The 21,749-nt window shown below is 43.6% G+C and overlaps 1 long non-coding RNA gene across 14 annotated transcripts in view; it reads left to right on the forward strand.

Annotated features, from left to right (window-relative positions):
• The window catches only part of LOC110598340 (uncharacterized), an 82,705-nt gene that overhangs the window by 48,807 nt on the left and 12,149 nt on the right, over nucleotides 1–21,749 (forward strand). For 11 of the 14 annotated variants that reach the window (XR_013439742.1, XR_013439743.1, XR_013439744.1 and 8 more), the window contains 3 exons: nucleotides 5,660–6,160; nucleotides 13,820–13,927; nucleotides 20,991–21,182. This is a non-coding gene — a long non-coding RNA (uncharacterized LOC110598340). The remainder of the gene's footprint in view (nucleotides 1–5,659; nucleotides 6,161–13,819; nucleotides 13,928–20,990; nucleotides 21,183–21,749) is intronic. The other 3 variants (XR_013439754.1, XR_013439753.1, XR_013439752.1) reach the window with 1 other exon arrangement.

Raw genomic sequence — 21,749 nt, forward strand, 5'->3', positions numbered from 1 at the left:
AACAGGACAGATGTTCTTCTGCAGAACGCACATCTGTGGGTGCAGACATTTCCCTGTTTCTTCATGATCGTCATCTTTTCAATTTTGTTGAATGCTTGGATTTTTTCAGCTGTGTGTGTGTGTGTGTGTGTGTGTGTGTGTGTGTATGTGTGTGTGTGTGTATGCGCATGCGCGTGTGCGCTGTAGATACAGTGAATGTTGTAAAGAATGCAGTTTTGTTATTTTGATTTTTCTTTTGTCTTTGGATACATTCTTGAAAATGAGATTATACTGGGTAAGGGAATTTGACATTCTCTTGACCTGTGTCATCTGTCATTGACATATACCCTATTATGGAAGAGTTGAGGCAGGAAGTGTGGTTTTAATTCCAGAACCTAGCATGGTGCCCTCAGTTGCTCTGTGATTGCTGCAAGGTGCATCAGTGACCAAGAGCAGGCACTCGCCACTGTCCTCCCACACTGCTTCCCCACTTCAGCCTCCACCCCACTTCCTCCGCTCCTGCCTCAGTGGCTCCCTGCCCTGCTCTCACCTGGGCTGCTGTGCTTCTGAGCTCCGTTCTGGCCACACCTGCCCTCCTTTCCTCTCTCCTGCTGCCCTGGCCTTCTTGTCCCTGGAGATGGCTGGCTGCACAACCCTATCCTTACCTGCATATCCTTTCTGTTCTTCCTCAGCTGCTTCCTCTGTCATCCCACCCTTTTGGGCCCATCCCTGCCATCACCTCCATTTTTTTTTCCCTTTTGACAGTGCTTCCCTGGCCCTGCCTGCACAGTCCCATCCCCCTGTGTTCTCTACTGATGGTTGTTGATCTCCATGGGAGGGAGTCCCATCACGCATTGATTGGTGCCATTGCAAATTTATGGCTTCCAATCGTGGCTGGACTTGCAGCGTGGCGTGGCAATCCTTTTCCTTGTCCCTCATCAGCTGCTTTTCACATTATCCTTGGCAGCTTTCTTAGACCTTTGCCACTTTCATCAGGCCCCTCACCTCATCCTGCCTCCGCCAGGCAGGTGACCTTGCCTTTTACATCACTGAGAAAATAGAGGCCTTCAATCTTCATCCCCTATTGCAATGAATGGATCCACCATCTGCTTTATTCAATTCCCCTGAGCTGCAACCTGGGAGCCATCAAAATTCTTCCCTCTCACCTCCTACATCCAGTTAGACTCAAGCCACATCATCTTTGATTCTATCATAAATACATAATCCTGAGGGTATCCCTCCTCTCCATTCCCACCATTTTCAAACCCAAAGCCGGGAAAAAACTAGCCTTACTGAACACTCTGAAGCCCTCCTGCCCCTTGGCATAGCACATACTCCTTTGTGGGATGCCTGTGCCTTCCTGCCATCAGCCCTCTCAGGACCTCATCCTCTGAACCTGCCTGCTCTTCCCAGTGCTCCTTCTGTCTGCTCCTGTCAGTTTGCACTTTCCATTGCTAGATGCTTACCCTTGCAGATGTCAGCTGTGGGGCTGCTGGCAATGCCCCAAAGGTCCACGGTGAGTTAAGATTCTAGCTCTGCACAGATGCAGATGGTTTTGCCCACAGTGGTAGGGCTGCCAGGTACTTCTGGGCACTTGCCTCTCAGGACAGTGTGTTCATCACCTTGAATGAACACCAGCACTCAGGCGAGGCATGCCATTGGCAGTGCTGGGGCAAGATCCAGTCTCGGGAGGACTGCTGCAGCCTTGCTCAGTGACAGTTTCTTGAACCATGGCTCAGTGAGAAGCACTGCTCCAGGATGAGGGTAGATGGCCTGCTTTAGTTCTTCTGCTGTCTGCACCTGGTGAGTGACAGTTGTCTCAGAGCCAAGGAAACTGAGATGCTAGCAAATGGAGCTCTGGGTGTCAGGTAGTGCTAGGTGGTGGACTTGCTTTCTGAGGCTCACCTGTCAACTGTTTGGGATGGTGGAGGCTCTTCTAGCTCTATAACTAGAAGCTGCTCTCCGTGTTCTGAATCTGAGCCCCTGACTGTAGAAGTAGATCTTATTGTCTTGACCCCTATGACCTTGTGCAGGGTCTGCTCCTGGTGACATTGCAGTGAAGGTATGTGGAGCTGAATTGGCTGCAAGCTCTCCTTTGCCCTGTGGCTGTGTCTTCTCAGCTGGGGTGGGCTCTGCTCCAGTCAGGTGTCTTCCTGTGGCTTTCTGCTCCTGTCTTCCTGACTTGGCCTGCTCACTGGCATTCTCATTGGCTTTTCTCTTTCCGTCATGATCGTACCCCAGTCTCTCTCCTCTCTTTGCTCTTCCCTGGCCTTGACCCTGAGCACACCACCCACTCTGCTCCTTGTAGCCAAACTCCTCTGCCTGGGTTGTCACTCAGGCATCCACTTCCTGCATCACAGAGGATGCTCCTGGAAGCTGATTAATAGGAATCTGGCCATGAACTTGACCAGTCTGCTCATTGGAAAATCCATTCCTTTTTTTTTTAAAAGTAATTTCAACTTTTAATATATCATGAATTATTCAAGCATCCATGGAAGGATTGTGCAGTTGTGCAGTAAATACTGCTATGCCTACAAACATACCCATTCTGCAGCTTTGATTTAGAGGTCACAGCTATGGTTACAGTGCCCTGTATCCCTCCCTTCCATAGGAAGCAGCCATCCTTTACAGCTTGGTACTCACGGATGATTCACTTGGTGATGGCGAGTAAGCTCGCATCTCGAGTTTTGGTGCTGCACCACCTCACACAGGTGGCACTGGACTGTGTGAGGTGCATCATTGCCTGCGCTTCCCTCTGTTCTCTAGGTCTGCCCACATGGATCTGAGGCACCCCCAGTCATTCATTTTAAGTGCTTCCTAGCACTGTAGTTAGGTTCCCCCTTCTACTTGCTTATCTGGATAATGACCCTTTTTTGACTTCTTTTTCTTCTTTGCTTGATCTATTGAAGCCATTGGTCACTGTTCATTATTGTGAATTTTTAAAAAATATTTTTTAGTTGTAGATGGACAAAATATCTTTATTCATTTTTATGAGGTGTTGAGGACCGAACCCAGAACCTCACATGTGTGAGGGAAGTGTTCTACCATTGAGCCCCAGCCCCAGCCCCATGACTTTTTTTTTTTAATGTATTTTTTTTGCCTTTGTTTTTTTTTTTTTTATTTTTTATATGGCGCTAAGGACTGAATCCAGTGCCTCACACATGCTAGGCAAGTGCTCAGCCACTGAATCCCAGCCCCAGCTCCACCACTGTGAGTTTTTGAAGAAACTTTTACTGGATGCCTGTTTAGGCATTTCATGCAGCTACACCTCAGCAGTGGGATGGAAGGGTGATGGATGACTTTCCTGGGGCTTTGCCCTGGGACCCTCCCTCCTTTGGATTCTGGTGAGAGTAGCTTTAGTACTCACCAGTGTGCATGTGGGTGTCCTATATCCCAGACCCTCTTCTCAGTCCTTTGTTAAGTCCTTTCATTCCTACAACAGCCCCCTGAAATTGGTTCTACACACTTGACAGTCCACAGCTTAACAATAGTGTAAGGTTTTTGAACTTTACAACGGTGTGAAAGCATACTCAATTTTGTTTTTCACTTTCTGAGTATTCAGTAAATAACATGGAATATTCAATACTTTTATAAAATATACTTTATGTTAGATGAACTTGCCCAACTTGGGCTAATGTAAGTATTCAGAGCACATTTAAGATAGGTGAGGCTAGGCTATTATGTTTAGTAAGTTAGGTATATTAAATACACTTTTGATTTTAAGATATTTTCAACTTAACAATGGATTTATTGGGACAGAAACACATCATGGGTCTGGGAACATCTGTATTCTTTTTCTTGATTTCTTTCTTTCTTTCTTTCTTTTTTGCAGAGCTTGGGATTGAACCAAGGACCTCATTCATGCCAGGCAAGCTGAGCCACATCCTCAGCCCCTGTGATCCGCTTTTATAAAAAAAAAAATATATATATATATATATATATATATTAATTGTTGGTAGACCATTATTTTATTTATTTGTATGTATGTGGTGCTGAGGATAGAACCCAGTGCCTCACACATGCTAGGCAAGTGCCCTACCACTGAGCCCCAGCTTCAGCCCCCTTATGATCCACTTTTACAGATGAAGACAGTGACTCTTAGACAGGCCAAGTCACTTGTGGAGGGTGACTTCATAGGTGTGCTGTCCAGCACAGGCGGGACACAGCATTCCTCTTAACAGCCAGAACCGGCACCAGTGTCATAGCATCTCCTCTTGGCTCCTGGGTGCCCCCGCCTTGCCCCTCCCATTCTTCCTAACTTGCATTGCTCCTGTCTCCGTTACCATCCCTTGGTCCTCTGCCCATCCCTAAGGATTGGTTTTCTTCATGGGATTGTCTTTGGTCTTCTTTTTCTCATGGTACCAGGGCTCCCTCCACGGTCTCATCTGCCACCCCACCCAAGGGAGAATTCACATGCAGGGCGGGTTTCTCTCTGCTTCTGTGTTTCTCTCCGGTTCTCAGCTCCAAACACATGCCAGACCCTTAATCAGAGTGTGACACCGCAGAGTTGTGGACGTTCACTTCTCACCACCCCCAAGTCCTGTCACCCGTGTGTGGGTAATATTGTGGGCTATCACCTTTCTCCTGCTGGCAGCCAGCCCGGGCCTCATTCCTCCCACCTGGTTGTTGCAATAGCTGTCTTCCTGACCTTTCCACCTTCAGTCTTTCGTTACCTCCAATTCACTCAGCATAGCGCTGTCAGAATGATCTTCTTCAAACACTTGTTTTCCTTCGTCGATGGTCAGAAGCACTGGTGTCACCTCCCTTCTGTGGCCAGCAGTCTCTCAGGCTTGCCCTCTTATAACCTGCTGTTGACTGATCATCTGCGACTCTGTCTGCGTACTTCTGTGACCTGATATTATTTTCCTGCCTTCCCATCATGGTGATGGGTTGTGTGTTTTATTACTTTCCTCTGTAAATGGCAATTTTGTGTGCTTTCATTTCTCTAAAAATGACTCTCTACCTTTTTCGAATCCCTCTGAGTCCCAGTACTTGTTCACTCAATGCTGATGGCAAAGAACAGACGCTCCTCTGCCCTCATCTTCTGTTGTTTACGGAGTCTTTCTTTTCCACACCAGTGTCTTCTTGAACCCCTTCCCTGTGGTGTTCTTTTGCACCAGATGTCATTCATGTCTAGGGTGTATTCTAGGATTCACCAAGCAGCAGAAGGAGGGTGCCATGTTTTCCAGCTCCATGTTTGCAGAGGAGAGAATGCACTAAATCATCCATTTATTCAACAGTTCCTAATAGAACAAAAAAGTCATGCCCAATACTGCTGGTCTATAGGTTATGCTGGAGGACAGACTTGGTACCTGCTCTCTGAGTTCACCCTCTGTGGTGGGGGAGACAGGTGGTAGTTATGAGTCATGTGGTCAAGATGTGTATATATGTGTACAGTGTCAGTATATCCATGCAGAAACATGGGAAGAGCCATGGAGGGAGAGTGCAGGGCTCGTTTTGGTGTAGACCAGGACCTGGCCCAATTGGAGTTCAGGGAGGAAGGGGCTTTGGACTGAGAGGGTGGAATGGTAGCATCAGCTGATCCGAGGGGCCTTGGGGAGGAGGAGGGAAAGTGCAGGAGACCGAGCATTGAGTGCTCAGCTGGGGCAAAGATGGAGGGCCTGCTTGGGAGTCTAGTCTTCTGCTACTATTTCACCTTTGCCTTTTCCCCCTCTTCTAGGTTAGCAGATCCAGTCAGGAAGTGTTCTTGATTCTTCTAGAACAAGATCTACTTTTCCGTCATGATATTGGAAACAAAGCGTGTCCAGTTCTGCTGGAGCTGTCTGCCCTAGACAGTGTTGATGAGGAAAGCAGAAGCTGTGAGCTGAACCTAACAAGTAGTGACTGCAAGAACCCGTTGGGCCTGTCCTGTATGCTGGCGTGTGCAGGACTCGAAGGGACATATGTGTTCATTCTGGCCAGCACCATTCCTGTAGCCAAGGTGGCCAGTGACTCAGCCTCAGTCACAGGAAGCTCATGGGTCAACCCTGAGCCTGCTGTAGAGGCAGTGGTCCTTTGAGCACTCCTCATTTAAGAAGGCAGGGCTCTGGAAATGGAAATGATGTGGTGGCCGAGGCATGGGCCTAGCACCTCTGCTGGGTGAAATGCTCAAGCGCACAGACAGAGCCTTTGACCTGCCTGGATCCTGGGGCTTGTTTCTGCAAGGCAGGAACATCATGTGGTATGTGAGATGATTTTCAGTGGTACTTGAGATAGTTAAGGAAAAATTTGTGTCTAATTTTTGATGTAGGGCAAGAATTCAAGTAGACAGGTAAGCACAGGTAAGCACAGAAGCCACTGTGAAGGATGCAGATGTGAACAGATGTTCACAGCAGTGTGGGAAATGCTGTTGAATGTTTGCGTTCATATCAGTTAAAGACATATGATGAAAGTAATAGTTTCTCTACTAGTATCTTCTCTCTTTAATAGTTAATGAAATGGTACCCTTGGGTTTGGAAGAGTCTGAGCCCATTGCTAAGTGACTATATAACTTTCTGCTTGCTGGAGCCTTTATTTGCAGACCAGTAGTTGATGAGCCATTGGAGCTTTTACTAACCTGAAATCAGAGGCTGCAGCCTGGCCTGTGGCTCCAGGAGAGGTTGTCACGGACCATCTTGTTTCTGAAGCTGCCATTCCTCCATTGACAGTGCAAAGGTTGCTGGTGGCATGACCCTTTCTGTGTGCAGTACAGAAGTGCATAGCTTAGGATTATTTCAGCATTTTAGGAAAAATTTGTACATAAACGATTTTAAAAATCATGAGCCTTAATTATGAGTAAATAAAAGAGGATAGTTTTCTTAAACTATCTTTTATTAAGATAAACTATCTTTTCTTAAACTATTCTTTTATTAAGTAAAGAATGATATTAGAGAAAGGAATTATTTTCTTTTCCAAAATACAAAATCATTATACACCATAGAGCTAAAATATTATATTGTGTCATTAGAACATTTGGCAATTTTTCTTCATTTATGTAAAAGTTTTCTTCAACTATGTGTTAAAGGCCTGGATTTTTAAATTAATTTAATTTTTTGCATCTTCCATATGTTTATAAGATGAATCAGCCTGAAGAATAATTGATTGTTAAAATTCAAATTCTCCAGGGTTCTTTTATAAATTTCAAGTTTCTCTACAAGAAATTAAATTTATTGTGCAAAATGAACCTGGATAATAACATTTAGTGGGGTATTTGGCAGTTGAGCAGTGAACTTTGCCAACTAGATCTTCTTCATTTGGAAGTTGATTAGGTGAGTTTCCAAGGTTACGATCGACATCCAAATATCTTATCCCTAAGGACTGATAATACCATGAAAAATAATGCTAAAGACATTTTTGCATGATATTTATTTTGTTTTGTTTCCAAACGCTCCATTGTTGTCAGCAATATCCTTCTTCTTCTTTTTTCTTTGTTGAAACATTTGGAAAATATAACAGGCCTCTCAGAAGCTCTCTCCACAAATCACTTGCAGAACAAATTAGTTCACATAAATTTTCTTTCTCATTCAAAGTGAGTTGCTGGTATCATGGCTTGAATCTTGAGCTGTGGCTGCAAGAACTGAAATGGCCTTGGACCCCCTACCCATTACTAGGCCAGGCACATGCCTTTGTCCCCACAGTGTTTCTAGAGGGTTTCTGAGCTTCTCCCCGGAGCTCCTATAGGAACAGACTGTGGAGTGTCCTGTATGGCCTTCATGAGTCTTGGTCTAGTTCCTCCCCAGAACCTCAGAGAGAACATGCCCCTTGGGCCCCCAGGAGCTGTGGGGTGCAGACAGAGCTCACCTCTTGTCAGCTGGGAAATGGCACTGTGGGTAGAGTGTGGGTTTCATTATTCAAGGAAGTCACGTGTGTGCTTTGCAGGTTCTGATTCAGCTGGTCTGTGAGTGGCCTTCAGCACTGTGGCACCAGCATGTTTCTGTTTAGAAGTGGTTTGGGGAGCTGATGGTTTGCAGGGTGATCGAGAAGAAAAGAATTAAATTGGGCTGGGCCAGTGCCCTCTGTGTCTAGGGCTGTCTTTGCAACCATGTGAATACTGCCACAGCGCAGGTAAAAATACATACCTACTGAGAACAGTGCTGTTCGGAGGAATGGCTTCTCACTCCTAAGGAAACTGCTGGGATGAGGATAGATTCCTGGGTTCCTATGTGCTTCTTGCTCGTGTAGTCTTTCTCAACCCCCCAAGCAGCATTAGTGACTTTAGAGTTTGTACATATCTGTCTTCTGTCACTCGGCAGTTGAGTTGTGAGCTCTGTTTGTTTCTCCCTGGAGACAAGGAACTCCTCAAACATGGGCCCGGCATCTCTGCACCATCAACACGCAGCACAGTGCAAGGCCCAGTGTCGGTCCTGGATAAATGTTAGTTGTTGGATGAATGGATTGGTTCAAGGCGGCAAGAGCTGTATCTTGTAATTATATCTAGACAGGATAAACAGGCCACCGGAGACCAATTATAATTCCTCTTGCTTGCAGGGAGGCCATTAGCATTCTGAAATTATAACTAATTGTCAGAAGCCTGTTCTCTCTCGCAATGCATTTCACATTAAGGCTTCCTCATTTTTTGTCGTCATTCCTGTTTTTAGGCTCATTTTTATCTGTGCATTTATTTAAAGAGTATGCTGTGGTTATACGCCATAAAGAATAGTTGGTTCCAACAAACTAAATGCAGATCATCATTTTATATACGAAGTTCCCGGGGCCACCGGAAAAATCATTTCTTGTCACTCAGTGTGCTGACTTTTAATGATTCTTGCTTTGTTTTATACTGTGTGATAATAAGGTCATGTGGGTGTGGCAGAGGGGAGTGGAAGGAGGTACTGGGAACTCTATAGTTGCCTGTTACCCTGGAAACAGAAGCCTGATGTCTCTGTTTATTGAGGCTGTAACTGTACAACTTTGCTGAGTGAGATCAGAAATATGTGCCTCCTAAGTTAGAAGATACAAGCCTTTTCCTTTTTTGTGCTATGGAGCTGATTTCTGCTTCTACCTGCTCTGATTACTCTTTTTTCTTCTCTTGCCTGCTTGTCTGCAAATTCCAAATAGAGTGATGGGTGGATTACCTACTTAGGACCTTTTCCTACTATAAAGCAGCAGTGCTGAGTATACATTGAGACTGGCAGACTTTTTTGACAGAAGGTCCTACCTTCCTTCCTCCCTTCCCTTTCCCTCTTCACTCCCTTTTATTTTAATTTTTTGGGGGGTTACAGGGATTGAACTCAGGGACACTTGACCACTCAGCCACATCCCCAGCCCTATTTTGTATTTTATTTAGAGACAGGGTCTCACTGAGTTGCTTAGTGCCTCACTAAACTTCTGAGGCTGGCTTTGAACTCGCGATCCTCCTGCCTCCGCCTCCCAAGCCACTGGGATTACAGGTGTGTGCCACTGTGCCCAGCCACTCCCTTTTATTTTGGGAGCAAGATTGGGAGAGTGTTTTTTAAAAAACTTTTTTTAGGTCAACTTTTCATTTGTTTTATTTTAAAAAACTTTTTTAGGGCAACTTTTCATTTGTTTTATTTTTCAGAAAAGTTGCAAGAATAATAACCCAAACTCCTGTACCTTTTATCCACCTTCCTTAGTAGTTCATGTTCTACTCCATTTGTTCTTGTCATTTTCTCTCTTTAAGCACATATACATGGGTGTGCACATGCACACACATTTTTTTTCCTGAGTATTCGAGAGTAAGTTGGAGACATTGTGCCCCTTTACATCTAAATACTTCAGTGTATATGTCTAAAACTAAGGAAATTATTTTTGTACAAATACAGCACAGTGATCAAATTTGGGGAATTTTAGCATTGATATTGTGCTAATCAGTGTCTGTCATTTGCAGTTCACATCCCGGTGCCATTTTTGGAGGATCTCTCATTGTGTCAAGTTGTCTCCACTGATCTGGTCTGGTTTCTACCAATTTGGAACAGTTACTGAGTCTTTGAATTTTGTGACATTGATATGTACAGGCTGGTTCTTTTGTAGAATGTCTCCTGATTTGACTGATGTGTCTTAATGAATGGATTCAATCTGTCCAACTGGCTGAATGTCATAGAAATGATATGTTCTCAGTGTGTCATGGCAGGAGGCACAAGACCTGCTAATACTTGGGATGTTAATTTTGTTGACTTCATAGTTAAGACAGTATTTGCCCAATTTTACAGGAGAGTTTCCTCAAGGCTGTGTGAGTATACTCTTCCTCATTAAACTTTCACTCATGAATTTTAGTACCTGTGGATAATTCTAGTTGTTCCCTTTCCATTATTTGCTAATAGATTGTTGAAGAATTAACATCTCTATTTAACAAAGCCATTATAGGTAATTTTCTTGTTATGTCTTTGTCAGGTTTTGGAATCAGAGTTTTCTGGCCTCAAAAATGAGTTGGGAAGTAGTCCCTCCTCTTCAGTTTTCTGATTAAAAAGTTGTTTAAGATTGGAGTTATTGTTCCCCCTAAATATTTGTTCAAATTCATCTGCCTGGTTCTAGAATTTTTTTTTAATGAAATTGTTTTTGATAACAGATTCAAATCAGATATAGGGCTTCATTTTTGTTATTTCAGTCATGTCAATGGGTAAGTTGGATGTTTTAGAGAATTTATTAATTTCATCTAAGTTTTCATAATATTTCCTTATATTTTCTAATGAGTGTAAGATCAATAGTGTTATCTTCTTGCATTTATGGAATTGGTACTTTGTATTCTCTCTTTTTGTTCTTAATCAGTCTTGCTATGGGCTTGTCAATTTTATTAAAGTTGGGCCTTATTGGTTTTCACTGTTACTTTTTTTCTTTGTGAAAAATATCTGCTGTTTATTTTTTCTTCTTCTACTTTTACTTAGTTTGCGTGTATTTTTTAGCTTCATGAAGAGGAAGCATTTTTACTCCTAACTTTTTTCCCATTATAAATATAAAAACATTAAACATGTTTGTAATGTATTGTCCCTTTTATCATTAAGGAATGTTTCTTACAGTAATCTATATATTGCTTTCTATTTGTGATATTAATATAACTATTCCACTGTTCTTATACTTACTGTTTATTATAACATTTATTTATATTCTCAACCTATATATATTTATATTTACAGTGTTTCTGCTTTTGGCACAAAGTTGGATCTTTTATATCTAGTCTGACAGTTTTTAGTTTTTAATACTATGGATTGAACACAGGGGTATTTGACCACTGAGCCATCTCCCCAGCCCCTTTTGAGACAGGGTCTTACTAAGTTCCTTAAGGCCTCACTAAGTGGCTGAGGCTGGCTTTGAACTTATGATCCTTCTGCCTCACCCTCCAGAGCAGCTGGGATTACAGGTGTGAGCCAACACGCTGGGCTTCTGCCTTTTAAAAGGAGTATTTAGTCCATTTATTTTTAATGTGATTATTTCTATATTTGGATTTATTTCTGCCATTTTGCTCTTTGATTTCCACTTTTTCATCAGTTTTTGTTCCCTTGTTAATTTTGTTCTTCTTTCCATTAAGTTGATTGAATACTTTTTAGCATTGCATTTTAATTTCCCTGATAAGGATGTTCAAAAAATACAGCAATAGTGCAGTTGTATTTACATTCACTGGGTTTCATGCTTTGTCCTTTTTATTTTCATCTTTATTACATTGTGAATCTGAAAATAGTTTCATAATTTTTAAAGTTATATCTTTGAAAGACGTTAATAAAAGAGAAAAATATATGGCTTTTATACTCTCATTTTTACCATTTTTGGTGATCGTCATTCCTTTTTTTTTTTCAATATTGACACATTTTATTAACTAACATCCATAGTTTACATTAGAGTTCACTCTTTGGGTAGCATATTTCTATGGGTTTTAACAAATACATAATGTCATATATCTACCATTATAATATCATACAGAACAGTTACACACAATATATATAATTGCTGAATTGCAGTTCAAGAGTATGTTAAATTTCATAGAATACTTTAAAACTCTTCCAAAGTGGCTGTACCATTCTAAATTCTCACCAGCAATGAACAAACTTTCCAATTGCTCAACATTTTTCTAAGTAATACTTGGTGTTTTAATTATTTTGAATTTTTGCATTGTAATAGACTTATAGTGATAGTAACTGTGGTTTTAATTTGTAAATCCTTAATGACATATCATAGTGTATGTACTTTCATAGGCTTTTTTTGCTCTCTGTGTATCTTCTTTGATGAGGTGTCCATTTAGATCTATTTGTCTTTTTTTTTTTTTTAAAGAGAGAGAGAGAGAGAATTTTTAATATTTATTTTTTAGTTCTCGGCAGACACAACATCTTTGTTGGTATGTGGTGCTGAGGATTGAACCCGGGCCGCACGCATGCCAGGCAAGCGCGCTACCGCTTGAGCCACATCCCCAGCCCTATTTGTCTTTTTTAAAAATAAGATTGTTTGCTTTCCTGTGTTGAACTTTAAAGAATTCTTTTTTATATTTGTGAAAACAATCTTGTATTAGATGAATCTTTTGCAAACATTTTCTTTCACTCTCTGAATTGTCTCTTCATTGTCTTGGTAATGTCTTTCATATACATAACAGAAGTTTCATATTTTAAGGAAATCAACTTGTCAATTATTTTTTTACTTTCTTAGACTACTTTTGGTATTATTTCTAAAAAGCCATCAGCAAGTTCAGAAGGTAGGGACCTAAGAGTTTCAAAACTGTATTGATGGGACTCCTGGTCTTAATTTGATGTGACTGTCTTTTCCTTTTAGTCCTTGGGCATATATATAATAGTCACTTTAAATTCAGTTTAAAGTCTGCAGATTACAATATCTGGAATTTTTTTTTTGTGGATTTCCTTCTACTGATGACATTTTTCTTGGATATGAATCACATTACCCTCTTTCTCCTTATGCTTATGCTTGTTTTGGTTTGTTTGTTTGTGGAGTTGGGATATACTTATTTGTGTTTGCTTTTTATTGTATCTTATTGATGAAGCTTTGTAAAAACTCTGGATTTTATTATTTTCTTCTGAAGAGTGTTGACTTTGTTTTGGGCAGCATTCATATTTGTGTTTCCTTACAGTAGTCAGCAGTTCTAAGTACTCACTCTTTAAACCACAAGTTACCAATGTTTTCTCTGATCCTTAGCATCTCCCCTGTGCATGCATAGGTCAGAGGTCATTCTAGGGTTAGGATCTAATCACAGATAGTGGGGCTCGCAGAAAAGTCTCTAGCTCTAGCCTTCCTTTCTTCCCAGGAATTCTACCCACTTTCTAGCTGCCATGGCAGGTTCAACCTCTGCTCTCTGGCTTCAAAACAGTAAAATTGTTGCTTTTGCTTGAGACCTGACTACCTTATATGGCCATGCAGCCTAAGAAGTGCCCTCACACAAAAAATAGCACTTTATCCAGTGCATTTTTCTCATGGCAAGGGTCCCTCTCTTAGTTTCCTCTAGTGTTTCATCATTCCCCAGAGCCCATGTAGCATTTTATATGCCATGACCTGCTATGCCTGTATGTCCCAGATTACCACCGTTTGTTCTCAGTGACATTACTTAGCCGTTGTCAGAGTTAGTTTTTTCATCTGGAGAAGTGGGATAATATCCATGCTATGGTGTTTTGGGGAAGGTAGAATGAGCCTGTGTACTTCCACCGTGTGCTCATGTGTTGGGCACATGGTGTGTACCTGGAAGATGATGGCTTGAGCTTTAGACAGGCACTTATGTGAGTGACAGTGGAGAAATATCTGTCTATTGATCATATAATTTGATAAAATTCAAAAGAAGATGCTCTGTGTTTATCATTCTTGGCTATTTTGGCAATATTTTAAATATTTGCTTTTGGAAACTATCTTGTCATTGGTACATGTAATTTAGATATTTCGGTATTTCAAGTGATTCTGATTTTCTTTTTATTTATAGCTAATCTGAAAAATGACATCAATGCTGAGCAAAGACATACCTGAACACCTGCTCCTCCCTTGATTCTGTGAACTGTGTGGTGACGGGAAACACTTTCAAGTTCAGAAGGTAGGAACCTAAGAGTTTCAAAACTCTTTAAAAATCAAAAAATTCAGAATTGATTTCTCTAAAGTTTCTGTCTACTCCTTCAGTAGATGCACATCTGGAGAAAAGATGTAGCCAGTGTGAACTGTGTAGGGAAATATTTGGCAGTTTTCCACTTCTTGCTGCAGATAGGAAGTACACAGAACCCTGGGGTAGGAGTGGATGGGACCTGCCTGCTGGGGGTGTAGGCCTCGCCACCCACTGCTTCCGTGGCCCTGGTTTGTGCCAGACCTGCAGGGTCTTAGGTTTCCTGGGGTACTTCCTGCCAGAACCCTCTTCTCTTTGCTGTACCTTCCAAACCCAATTCCAGCTTCCCACTTGTTCTCTTGTCACTTGGTGCCAGGTTCCTCCTGGAAGCTGTCATTGCCCCTCTCTCAATAGCCTCTGCTTCCACCTTGCTGCCTGCTTGCCCTGCTCCTCTAGCCCGTCCTCGTGATGCGTGGGCAAGACAACGGGTCTCATTTTCCATGCAGAGAATGTGAAGGGGCTCTTTTTGCCCTATTGCTAACCAAATACATTATGTATCAAGATCAATTAGGAGCCAGACAATCCTAGAAGTTGGCATCTTCTAGGATTGTAGCTCTTGTGTTCTCAGTGCAGCAGAGGCCCTAGCCTGATGCTGTGTGGGCGGCAGGCGTGGTAAGTGCTTGTTAGCGCCCTGACTGGAGCCATGATTGCTCTCAGGGTTCCTGCTTGTTAGTTTTAAATTTGTTAAGACAAAAAGATAGGAATAATGCGGATGCCTTTTGCCTCTCTAAGGTGTGCGCTACAAATTTTGGTGTTATTTGTCATGCTGTTGGATAAGAAACCACAAGAAATTTTCAGTATGTATAGTTTTGCCAATTATAATTGCTGATTCATTTCTTAGTGCACTTTCCAGATCATTTGTAAAGTTTTATATTTATGAGTCTGTTATTCTGGAATGGCAATTCAGTTCTGCCTTCATCAACTTCAGATTTCTCGACTTCTGGAATTCTTACTCCTGAGCACTAGGCAGCTGGTCTGGAAGTGATGGAGGTAGCCCGCCTCTCCTGAAGATGTGGCAGCTGCTTTTTCTCAGGCCGCACTCCCTGTTTCTTCTCCCCATGGAAGTCACTCTCTGTCCCCTCTTCGCTGCTCTTCTGCTCACTCTCACCTTGCTTCTGGGCCTCCAAACCATGGTTGCTTTTTCTTGGTGTAAGCTGAAAGCCCAGAACCTTACTGGCCTCAGTCCCCTTCACAGACGTACTTTCTGCCTCACTTGCAGTCACCTGCTCTGTTCTATTTGGCCTTGGTGGGCTTCACCTCTGGACATTCATCTGAATCCTGGAGAAGCTGGAGGAAGGAGAAGAGCCCACACATCTATACTTTTTATAAATCCCCATGTGATCCTGGTATATAACAGCACAGAGAGCCACTTCACTAGCCAGCCAGGTGACCCTCAGCTCCCTGAGGCTTTATGCTCTTCTGCCCTCTGGGCCTCTGCTCTCCCACAAGGGTCTTCCCTGCCTGATTGGACCTTCTGCAAAGTTAGAACACAGCTTGGGTTTGCTCTGTGGTGTTTTTCCTTGTCCAGACTCACCTGGCCACTGTGCCAGAGCCCACTCACTTCTCCCTGGGCAGCCCTCTGTCGACCTTTGTTCAGAGCACTTCATGCAGGTTTTGTGGAGAGGGACCTTGAGGACGGGGACCACATCCTGTTAATCTTTGTCTCCCCTGTGCCCACCTGGCAACTGGAGAGCTGCCAGGTGCTCAGAAGGCACTCGCTTTCATTTGGCAGAGTGGACTACCTGGGTGGTTGGAATTTAACCTCAGAAACTATAATTTTTGAATCGATTTTTAAATTTAGGTTTAGAAACTCACTTTGTTTTATTTGAAGTATAAGCCATGTCACCATGGTTGTAACCCAAGAACAATTTTTAAATGGGCTTGCTGCTTTGAAAATACAGTGAGTGTTATTTTCCACCTAATGTATCTGAATGAGGAGCAGCAGTGGCCAAAATGCTGATCTTTCTGTAGGCAGATAGTTCCATGATCGTATCATATTCCCCTTTGTGGAACACTTTAAGCTAATTATTTTACATTATGATATTAAAATCAAAGCCTTTTTAAAGGATAAATTTTAAAAGAAGATGTAATCATGACCTTCACCTAGATATAACTGAACATATGTCAAAGATTATGTTTTTAACTCATTGATTAATGATGGAAACCAGTAAGATAGTACAACCAGTTTAATGGAGAACTCAAAATAGCACACATTTGTAGTCTGAACAAGGAATATTGACGTAAACTTTGAGGGATTCAAAACAGATCAATATCCAAAGTGATACCTTATTGCATTCCACGGGACACACTTGGTCTTCTGTGGATAGGAATCGCTTGCATTGCCATTAGTTTCCGCTTAGGGACCACCATTAAGCCTCAGTTTTGTACAGTCTTTCTCTGTGTTTAAAACAAATATCAGTTATATCCCCCCACCCAACTTTGTTTTTTTTTTTGAGCTTTCCCTTGTATCTTGTTAAATTTAACCAAGTCCTACAGTGAAGTCAGGAGGTGAAGGATGTGTTTCTTCTACTTCTCTTACTTTCTCCTGTCTCCAGGGGTTCCTTTTAGACCAGGGTTGTTTCCCTCTTGTTACTACTTTGGGATCTGCCATCACTGTGCAGTAAGACAGGTTCTGCCCGTCCCCAGGGTACTCAGAGTTGAATAGTTACTTTTTTTGTGTGTGTGCTTTGTTAGATCCCCAGATTTTTTGAGCTCTACTTAGATAACATGGTGGGGCCCACCACAAGCCTGTACTTCCTATGACCCCCACCCATCCCCGCCCTGGGTCCCTAGAGCTCTGCTCTCCCCTCTTCATCAGGCTTGTCAGTGACCCCTGTGGATGGTGAGTGCTGACAGTGCTGTGTCCGCCTGTCTCACTATGTCCAGCCTCAGGGCTTGTGCCTATGTATTGTGTCCTTATAGTCCCTGGTTGGTGGCATAATCAGATTTAGACCATCTGAAGTCAAAATTAGGGCACCTGAAGTATCAAAAGTTTGGGGGTGAATATTAAGAAAGTGGTGCACACCTTATTATCTGCAATGAGCTCACTCTTGTCGAAGTTAGAATCGAGAAGGAAATACTAACCGAGTTGTTCCCTTTTCTGTTACTGTTGTAAGTACACCATGGTTAATGCATTCTGCTTAAATACTTTATATGATCTGTCACTATTTGTTGTATAAATAATATTTCAGAAAAAATAAAAACTATATAGGGCTAAATTTTTGCTTATTTTCTGTTAAAAATTAGTTTATTGGTGATTTGTCTAATGCTCTGGATAGCGCTGAGTCCGGCAGACACAGTGGAGCAGATGTGTGGCAGTCAGCTGTCAGCAAGCCTGGCCTCCACCGCAGGCTGAGCCTGTTCACTGTGCTGCACTCTGGCTTCAGGTGTGGCAGGCTGCCTTCCAATGCCTGTGCCCCTTCATTTCCATCTTTGCAAACCCCTCCAGGGCTAGCCTGCATATTCCAGAGAATGGCACACTGAGCCCCCTTCCACTAAAGCAGGACTGCTCTTGCCTCTGGCTGGCTCAGTCCCAGCAGGTAGCGCCTCCTGGCCAGGGTCAACACCAGGATCCAGTCGCACCTCAAGCACTCCCCTAAAATCCCCGCAGTTACCATCTTGTCTTGAGTTTAGTGACAGTGACCTTCTGGGCAGGATGGAATATTAGAGCTTTAATTATGTAAAGAAGCAAAAAGTAATTGCAATAATGATTTTGAAACATGACTACTAGGTTATAAATAATGAAGCTACCATGTCTCCTAAATTTAGATAAAATATTCATTGAGAGTAGTGATTAAATAACCTATAAAGAAAAATTTCTCTTACTTTTTGATTAATGAAGTTCTTTGGATAGTTTACACAGGAAAAATGCAAAGTCTTCCAAGTGCGCTTTGATGATGTAGGTGTTCTGTGCAAATAAGAGTGGCATTCTTGCCCACCTCTGAGGCCTGCAATGCTGTCTCTGGGAGTGTCCATCTTTTCTGTGGTGTAAGCGTGCCTACCAACCCAACACCTTGAGGTAATCCAGTGTCTGTCCACTGGTAGTGTCCTGCAGGCATGTGCTAGTGGGCACGCTATACCTCAGCTGACACAGGTCATCTGAAGATGGGGCCATCCTCCCCACCAGCCTGCTCCATCAGAATTCATGAAACACTTGCTGAATGTCAGGCCCAGGTGCCGCATCTTCCTCATCAAGATTTTCAGTGGCCAACAAATAGCCAGCTCTTGCCAACTTCCACATGCTTTCTTTCCCAGTGCCTGCCCCCTAGTGGAAGTACAAATGAGCAGTAAGTGGGTACAACTTGCCCCTGAGGTGCTTCTGCAGTGTCAGGCACACTCTGCACTGGAATGCAGAGGAAGGCTCAGCCTGGCTGTCACATGATGTTCTTCATGTCTGCCACACTCCCAGTGGTTCAGAGGGAGTGAATTGGGCCTCTTACCTACTCGTTACGTTTTAATCTGACACTGGGAGGCACACAAATGGTGGATGACCAGTTAGAGGAGGAGGAGAAGGACTGGGCTTGTGAGGAGGTAGGTCTCAGGTTTTTCCACGTCCCTTCCAGTCTGAAACATGATACTACAAGTTTGCTTCCTTCAGTTTAACCTATTTATTCAACAAGGCCTATGCAGATAGTGCCAGATCCACTCATGGAAGGGACATCAGTGGAAACTAGTGTCTCCTGCCTATCAGTAGCCCCTCTACCAGCCCCACAGAAAACCTGGGGGAAGGCCCTGCTGTGACTAGCGCCACATTGCCCAAACCCTGCTCGGGGCCAGTGCCTTCCCACAGCTCTCTGAAATTAATGACCTCCCATCAGCAGCCAGCCTGACCAAGGAATTCAAAGGATGTGTTCTCTAGTGTTCTTTATTGGCAAACTCTTGTCCCTGATATAAGCCAGGATGTAAAACAGCTTCTGAGCGGGGCTTGGCCGCAGGAAGAGGGCTGTAGCAGACCCGAGGCTAGATGTGAGAGTCAGGAAGTCCTCCCTGGTTTGCAGGAGCATAAGACGAATGGTCCAGATGTTCAACATAAAGGTGGTCTGTTGTCATTAAAGAGAACACGAGATGTTTCTGTGTTGTGCATTGCATGTGGCCACTTCCTTCCCTCTCCGGCCTGCATATTTATGCATGTGTGTGCCTGAGTTTACATACACTATGCACATGTGGAGAAACCCGATTGGCTCGATCTCTCCCTGGCCAGGACAGTTGGAGGTGTCTCCACGTGGGACTCTTGCAAGGACTGAGCCTCCTTGTTCTGCAGACAGACATATGCATCATTTGAGGCAGTTTTATAAGAAAAGGACAGTGCATGGACACTGGTGTGTTTCCCCTGTTTGATGCCCTTTCTCGTTACAGGCAGCTAAGGGTGATGCTTCTTTTGGAGCTTGTTAACTCAGCCCTTGGCTGCACTCTGAGGTGTCTGTGTCTGTGTGGCTAGGAAGACTACAGCTTCATCTTGGGGTGTTTTTATTTTCTGACTAGAGCTTTTGGCATCTGATCTGAGAGTCAGACCCTGCCGTCTATATCCATTATCATGACTCTGCTTTCTCTATGGTGCTGCTATATTTATACTCTTCCTTGAGTTGGAGAATTGGGAAAAAACACTACTTACTGCTATTGCTGGGTGAAGATTGGTGAAGCTTTCAAGGAAGGGAAATGTGAAGGTCCAGTTAGCCCTGTGATTAGACTTTGTCCTTAAATTTATGGAGAGTATTAAATCAAGTTTTCTAAAGGAAAGAGCACATGTAACACGTCACTTCTAACAGGTGCAGGCAGAGGTCTGTTTGGAAAACACATCATGGGACCCACCCTGATCCCTAGCACTGGAACCTGAGCTGGAGGCTGGGCACCTATGATGGGCACCTGAAGCTCTTGGAATCTGCTGAGGGGATTATGCAGGCAGCCCCATGTGGAACATGGTGAGGACTGGCTGAGGAGGAGACTTAGCCAGCTTAAAGAGTGTAGTTCCTGGGGACAGAGGAAATGTCTGCAAGAGTTGCTTACAGAGACACCAGTACTTTGACCTGAGCTCTGGGGGATGGCTGGGAGTCCACCAGCCAGGGAGGTCAAGGAGTGAGTTCCAGAGGGTTCTTTCAGTTCTCTGAAACCATTGTTTGTGGCATCTTGTATGTAAGGCATGTGTAACTTCTTTGTAAGAAAGGACTTATAGCTTTCCTTGGTTCTCCAAGGCATCTGTAACCCCAAAGATACAGGAATAAATGACATGTTTTATTTGTAAACTGACCATAACAGGAATGTCCCTTAGCCATTGGGAAGGGCCTAGTGTGCTACACTAAGAAGAGGGGACTTGCCCTGGGCACAGAGGAGAGCCAGCTGCAAGCTCTAAGTATTTTAATGAATCTTGGGGTCCATCAAATTTAACTCATAGAAAACAGGATGCAGGAAGTTGTGTGTGTGTGTGTGTGTGTGTGTGTGTGTGTGTGTGTGTGTTGGCAGGCTGGACACTGGAAGCATGCAGTTTTATTTTTATAGAAAAATATGTCAAATATATCATCTTTACTGTTAGGAGGTCTCTCCTAGTCATGTTGTGGACAAAGCGGGGAAGCCCGGGCTTGGTGAGCAGGTCGTAACTCATCTGCTCACACACCAACTCACTGAGTGCGGGTGTGCAGGGCGTGCCAGGGGCAGGCCTCACAGAGGATGGGAGCATACCCTGTGTGGCATAGGCCTCCCAGGCTTGCTGCGCAGTAGCATTGGGTTCTTTCTGTGAAAGCTGATGGAGTCCAACTCTGGCTTTGCCTGGCCGAGGCTTTTGAGTTCAAATTGGACACTGTGTGTGGGGCTGGCCCTTAGTTGAAGTGGTTACTGTAAGCGGCCCATTACATCTTACTGAGAACTCACTTTGAGACTCCAGAACCTTGTCACTCTGATGTGTTCAGCTTGGGAACGGTGTGTGTGTGTGCACGGTGCCCACTTCTCTGGAGTGAGCCCCCACAGGTCACATAAGCTATTCGGCTTCTTGACACTTCTCTTCCTGCAGCTCGAGTTCAGGTGTCGTCAGCTGCACTGAGAGCCACGCAGTATGACTCTGCAGATGACCCCAGCATAGGCCATCAGAAGGTCGAAGAGAAGGTCCACTGCAGATCCCAGCTCTGCCTCTGACAGTCACATCCCCCTGCCAGCTTCATCATCTCGGAATGAGCTCTCTGTGGCCAGGATATTACAAAGCACAGTAAGTATTTGCCCTATCCCTCAGCCACTGAGGATGTGACAGAAATCACAAAGTTGCATTTTCTTTTATTAATATATCCCTGCAGAGAAGATAAATGGCAAGTTTCATTTCATTCTTAAGGTCATGTTTGGGATAACTAGACATCCAATCAATCAGGTGATTGATAACACTGAATCTCTTCCACAGAAACAGGGCGGGGACCAGAAAGTACCTTCCCTCTCCTCCAAAGATGACAAGAACTGATTCTTGAGAGAGGGGGCATTAATGATATAAATGTCTGTGTCACTGCTGACAGTCATTTACATCTTTTAATAATAGTGGAGGGTGGACTCATGGAATTCCTAGAATTTAAAGTTGATGGAGGCTTTAGGGAAAGATCATCGCACCCAGCCCCTCACTGCACAGGGCTCCTTAGTCCAGGGTGTCCTGGCAGTGGTGCTGGTTGGAACATAGAGCTTGAGTCCTCCTGGAGTCCAGGGCCTGAAGCCAGGTCAGAGGGCCTGGGATGTCTTTCTTCCTGAGTCTCTAGAAGCTTTCTAACCCTCTTCCACTGGGGTTCCTGAGCCA

The sequence above is a fragment of the Ictidomys tridecemlineatus genome, chromosome 5 (assembly GCF_052094955.1).
Source record: "Ictidomys tridecemlineatus isolate mIctTri1 chromosome 5, mIctTri1.hap1, whole genome shotgun sequence".
In the NCBI taxonomy this organism is placed as follows: domain Eukaryota; kingdom Metazoa; phylum Chordata; class Mammalia; order Rodentia; family Sciuridae; genus Ictidomys; species Ictidomys tridecemlineatus.